This window comes from Artibeus jamaicensis, unplaced genomic scaffold, assembly GCF_021234435.1.
Source record: "Artibeus jamaicensis isolate MK-2021 breed Jamaican fruit bat unplaced genomic scaffold, CSHL_Jam_final scaffold_1964, whole genome shotgun sequence".
Classification (NCBI taxonomy): Eukaryota; Metazoa; Chordata; class Mammalia; order Chiroptera; family Phyllostomidae; genus Artibeus; species Artibeus jamaicensis.
This window is the reverse complement of record NW_026522030.1, coordinates 46,759,256-46,765,618: the sequence shown is the minus strand read 5'-3', so window position 1 is coordinate 46,765,618 and position 6,363 is coordinate 46,759,256. Positions and strand designations below refer to the sequence as shown.

Below are 6,363 nucleotides of genomic sequence, written 5' to 3'. Positions count from 1 at the left end.
TGAATGCTTTAGCACATGTTATAACACATAAAAATAAATATATTTGGGACCAGTTGTTCAAAGGATGATCTAAAGCCCCTCCACAGTTATATACATTTGTTTTAAAACATGTGAAATTGGATAACATTGTCTTATAGCTCTGTGCTCGTTGTCTGGCTACATAAGCTATCTGCTTATTTTGATGTTAGGCAGTTTTTCCAAATACTACATTTAGGTCACTTTTCTAAACATAAAACTGTAGCTCTTCAATGAGGTATTAGCACCATGATGGTTTTCAATACTTTGAGTATTAACCACATGAATTATATAACTCCATACCGAACACTGCTGTCAAATGAAATTATTGAGCTAACATTGTTTAGTTCAGACAGTCCCAGTTATCTTTAAGGAAAGTGATGGAAATGTATTTGGTGTGGGTCAGTTTTTGAATATAATGAATTCTTTTATCCCTTCATGTCGCATGACATGTCCATCAGTGTCAGACACAAATAACCTGACCTTGAAGTGTTTGGTCCAGGTGCCATGGATGAACCGAATCAGATCAATCAAATAGCTGATTGAATCATTGTGTGACAATCAGTTCACAAGAATGACCTGAGAAATGGCATCATGGAACAGTGAATTCTCTGACTACATAAAATATAACTACAGATTCCCTGTTTAAAAATTCCTGATGACCTATATACAAATTGCTATTCTGTGATCCAGTGGTCTGGAGCAATGCAGATGATATCCATATTTTTAATTCTGCTAACCTTGGGATCTTTAAAAATAGATGTGTGCAATAAATAGCAATAACAAATAGAATCCGCATGTTGTTGAACTTACAGATACTGAGAATACTTGTAAAAGCCATTTCTTATGCCTTAAATTTTCTTTTTTTGGGGGGGTGCAGTGAACTTTATTGATGGTACATGACAAGGCGGGGCTTCCTATGCCCCTTCCCTCTTTAGGTAGTCTAGGATGGAAACTGGAGGTCAGGAGATTCTCAGTATGTTTGGGGATCAATTTGGGGCAAGGACTCCCCAGCAACTGAGGGTCTCTGTTCCTGTCTCTGGGGCTGGTGGTCCAGGGGACTCTTACTTCCAAGAGACCATGTGGACCACAAGGTCCACCACCTGTTGCTGTAGCTAAATTCATTGTCATACCAGGAAATGAGCTTGACAAAGTGGTCATTGAAGGCAATGCCATCCCCAGCATTGAAAATGGAGGCATGGGTGTCACTGTTAAAGTCCCAGGAGACAATCTGGTCCTCAGTATAGCCCAGGATGCCTTTGAGGCAGTATAGGCCAGGATGGCCCTTCTGATGCCTGTTTCACTACTTTCTTGATGTCATTGTATTTGGCAGCTTTCTCCAGGCAGCAGGTCAGATCCACAACCAACACATTGGGGGTGAGGACATAGAAGGCCATGCCAGTGAGCTTGCTTCCTGTTCAGCTCAGGGATAACCTTGCCCACAGCCTCAGCAGTGCCAGTGAAAGCAGAGATGATGTTCTGGGCAGCCCCTCGGCTATCACACCACAGCTTCCCAGAGGGCCCATCCACGGTGTTCTGGGTGGCTGTAATGGCATAGACTGTGGTTATGAAGCCTTCCACAATGCCAAGGTTGTCATGAATGACCTTGTCAGGGATGGGCAAGCAGTTGGTGGTACAGAAAGCATTGCTGATGATCTTCATGAAGTTGTCATACTTATCATGGTTTATACCCATCACCAACATGGGGCATCTAAAAAAGGAGCAGAAATTATGACTTTCTTGGCTCCACCCTTCAAGTGAGCCCCAGCCTTCTCCAAGACAGGAAAAATACCAGGGGACTCCACAATGTGTTTAGGACCAGCATCATTACATTTGATGTTGTCAGGATCTTGCTTCTGCAAAATGGAGATGGACATTCAATTGATGACAAGCTTCTTATTCTCCTCCTTGACTGTGCCTTTGAACTTGCCACGAGTAGAATCATAGTGGTACACGTAGACCATGTAGTTGTGGCCAATGAAAGGGTCATTAATGGTAACAATGTCCACTTTGCCAGAGTAAAAGGCAGCCTTGGTGACCAGGTACCCAATACAGCCAAATCCATTCACTCTGACCTTCACCATTGGAGCTCAGGGTTGAGGCTGCCACTACACAGGAAGATGCAGCTGTCTGTCGAACAGGGGAGCAGAGATGCTTAAATTTTCTTTTAAGCCCATTTATGTAAATTATTTTTCTAAAACATAACATATAGCAATTTGTAAGTTATATAACTAGCACAAAATGAAACTGATTCAAGCACTCAGCAAACTTTGGTGAAAATTTGCATCTCACCTGTATATTTTTTAAAAGCATGCCAAGTCAGTAGAAGGAGCTACTCTAGGATTAACAAAAGCTTCTCTTCAATTAATATCATGTCATATAAAACAGAGGACTATTCTCCTTGAATTATTGCAAAATCTCATCATACTTAAACCAGTGATCTGACAAATGTGAGTTATACTGGGAAAACTCCCTGATATTTTTTTACTGGCCTACTTCCAGTACATAATTTCTCCTCTTGGCATATATAAGGAAAACAAAGTCTTCCATATACTAATGTTTATTAAATATCTTTCTCTTAAACAGATCTGGCCTTATGCTGTGCTTGGTTAAATGGTTCTGGTTTACAATAAGCTTTTCACCCAATACATGTTTTTGAGCCCTTCTATGTGCTAGGCTTTGCCCTAGATACAAAAAACTCGGCAGTAAACAAGAGAGCCTACTTTCTATTTGAGGAGACAATTGTTCAAAATAGTGAGGAAAAAAAGGGTGCAGAATGTAGTGAGTTTGAAGGAAATAAATATGATGAAGTAATTGCGAGTCAGCTTGCATAGGATAAGGGAAGGCTTTTCTCATATTGAGTCACCATGAAAGAGAAATTGAGATTGTTTGATGGGAGTATGCATTTCATTGAAGGTAGAACCTTCCCTCCTACACCATCATCCTGTTATTTATTTTCAAGAACAAGTTCTTAACCCTCTGAAGTGTGAAGGATCACAATGAATCATAGATTTACAGAAGGCTAGAGGTGGGAGCCACCCCTCAAGTTCATGTAGTGTCTAGTTCTGTGTTGTTTTAAAGATGGAGTACCTGATGCCCAGAAAGGTACAGGGTTTTATAAAAATTTACCAATGCTCATTAAAAGAGCCATGATGAACATCAGGGGCTCATGACTCCTAGTAAAATATTCATCCAGCTGTACCTCTTTGTCACAGGTCCCATGGGTCAGGGCTGGCATTCTGTTGACAGGAAAACCTGAGACATCCTGCCAAGATAAATGTAAGGCTCAGGGTGCCACATGAAACCAGTAGTCATTGTCATGTTGAATTTCTTCTAGGTGGTACCTTTTCTCTAATGAACTCAAATGCTTTTTGGCAAGTTATCACATTTATTCTAAAAACATTATTGTGAGATAAGTAGAAATCAATTATTTCTGAAGTTTAGGAGCTGCCTGGGATTTGGAAATAAGCTGCATGGTGCCTGTTAAAATGAAGTCAGGAAATTCAGTGCGGCTAAAGGCAGGAATCAAATGAGGGGTATAAGCAATCATATGATATTTGCACAGTAGCATGTCATTTTGAATCACTTGTGCTATGTTCACTATTGATGTGATGATGCACATGATGTTTCATGCACTGAAACATACATTCAGTCCTGCCTGTGAAATCAGTTAAATGATGGACCTTATTTTCTGAAGCAGAGATTAGATAGATAAATGATAGATGATAGATAGATAGATAGATAGATAGATAGATAGATAGATAGATGATAGAATGCCAGTTTTCCTGTAAGGGTGGGGTCCTTGGGATACAAGAAAAGAATGTAATAACTGACAAGGGATTGAAAAACATCTTTCCAAATCTTGAAAATGTCTTTTATCAGTTATAAAGTATATAGATTAATTATCTACATTGGCTGTTTATGGCCAATAGTTGTTTACTAACTAGACAGAGTTCATGCAATATTTGTGCATTATCAGCTTTTTAATATTTTTATATCTCCCCTGATATTAAATTGAGGGTCAGGATGTGTTTGGACATCTAGTCCTACCTACTTTCTCTAATGACTTGGTTACATTGTATATATTTACATAGTTTGAAAACAATACAAGTAAAATTTTATGCTACTAAGTAAATGTGAATTTCAAGTATTGGAATATGAAATTCAGTAGAAAAGGAAGAACTAGAGCACCAGGGATTGCAGTTAATTTTTGGGAAAATGTCATGGGTTCCGGGAGAAAGATTTGTAATAATGCTTGGTTTGCTAATGTTTCATGTTCAAAGGAATCTTTCTATTTCTGCTCTTGCAGCCAATGCTTGGTGTCCATTATCCCCCAAAGCAGTGAGGTCTGGCATGTTTTCTTTGAACTTGCCAGGGATTCTGTTTGAAAGGGATTATTTGAGTTTGACAACTAGGAACGACCCTGCCTCTCCACAGGAAGAGAGAGGAGCTGTTTATTTGACCAGCTGAGAGAAATGTGCACAGAGGCAGACCTGCCAGTGTCACTGGGTCCCAAGGCCCTCAGTAGGATACAGAGTAACAGCTGTTTGCTACAGTGAACAGAGCAGAGGATTTTCATTTAATAAATTGGCGCTCTACTTTTATTAATATTTTTAATGGATCTGAGCTTCCTTCTGTCCTGCTCTGAACACTTCCACCTACATGTTAGGGGTAGACAAACTGAGTAATAATCTGAGCCACTGATAAACAGCCTTAGGCTGCCTTACAAATATGAGCAGGCCCAGGCTATACATGAGCAAAGGGCAAAAGGAGGGTGGCGCCTCCATCACTGCTCTGAAGCCGAATACTGATAATGCATGCAATATTGTTTTCCTGAGCCCTCATCATCATAGTGGCAATTTTTCTGAAACAAGATTCTAGAATCTAAGGCGCATACATGTCTGAAAAATATTGTTCATTGAACTACAAGAGGTAAATTGCATTAGAAATGTGTTACATTGTAATTAGGAGAAATACTGTCAAATATTCCATTCATGTTTTTTTTCTCTGTCACTTATTTGTTGAAATGCAGCACACATATAGAAAAGTGCACAGAACAAATGTACAGGTAAAGGAATTTTTGCGAAGTGAAAACCCTGTGTAGTCACCATTCTGATCAAGACAGGGAATGGAGCTGCCGCCCTAAAAGACTTTCTTTTGTCCCCTTTCAACTATAATCCTTCTTCTCCCTAAAATTATCTATTCTCCTAACTTCTAAGAGAATAGAGTTATGCTTGATTTTGAACTTTGTATAATATGTATCTATAAACTTTAATAAATATGTGCATTCTTTTGTGTTTCACTTCTTTTTAAACATATGTTTGTGAGATTTCCCATATTTGCAAGTCCCTGTAATTTGCTCATTTTATTGCTGAGTACAACTCCATTGTAGGGCTGTTCTGTGATTTGCTTTCTCATTGCACTGTTGACAAACATTTCAATTGCTCCACATGCTCACTAACATATGTAATATATGAAATGTCGATGATTTCAATTTTCCCGTTGTAGTGAGAGTGAGTGGACTATGGTATCTCCTTGTGACTTCTTTCAATCATGACATTTAGAGCCTCTTCATATGTTTATTGGCCACTGGGATAGTCTTTTTTAATCACATGCTCAAATGTCTTGGCCCTCTCCTTTTCTGTTAGAGAGCTATCTTACCTTAATGATTACCAGGATATCTGTATATTCTTTGTTATATGTGTTGCAAATATCCTCTCTAAGCCTGTAGCTTTCCTTTTAACTTTCTTAACTACTTTTGACAAACAGAAATTTATATTATTATAAAATCTCATTTATTTAAAACTCTTGTGTCTTTGTGTATTTTATGTCTTTTATGCACTATATTACACTATAATTTTTAAGTATTTTGTGTCTGATATTTTCTACTCGAAGATAGTAAAATTCTTCTCATATATTATTTTCTAGACCTATTTTGTCTTTAACACTATGACATTAAATTTTTCTGGCTAGGATTATCTTATGCTGTGATGTGGAGGCCAAAAGTCATTTATTATGGAGGCCTTAATTTCTCCACTGCTCTGCTGTGTAGCTCTGCTGTAAGTCAAGAGTCTCTCTGTGCATGGGCCTCTTATTGGCCGCTATTATGTTCCACTGATCATTTTTCTACCCATAAAATAACGTCAGTTTTAGTTAATGTAGTTCTAAAATAACTTGTGATATATGATAACATTGTTCTGTCATTGATTTTCTTCAAGAATATTTTAACTATTCTTAACCCATTATATTTTCATATAAATTTTAAAGTCAGCTCATCAAGTTCTAATAGCACATATGACAAACACAAATATGTGTATTTTATTAGGATTACACTACATTTATAATACA

The 6,363-nt window shown here is 38.0% G+C and overlaps 1 pseudogene; it reads right to left on the bottom strand.

The window, feature by feature from the left end:
• Positions 1-1,079: 1,079 nt before the first annotated feature.
• On the bottom strand, positions 1,080-2,099 carry LOC119057844 (glyceraldehyde-3-phosphate dehydrogenase-like; annotated as a pseudogene).
• Positions 2,100-6,363: the final 4,264 nt, after the last annotated feature.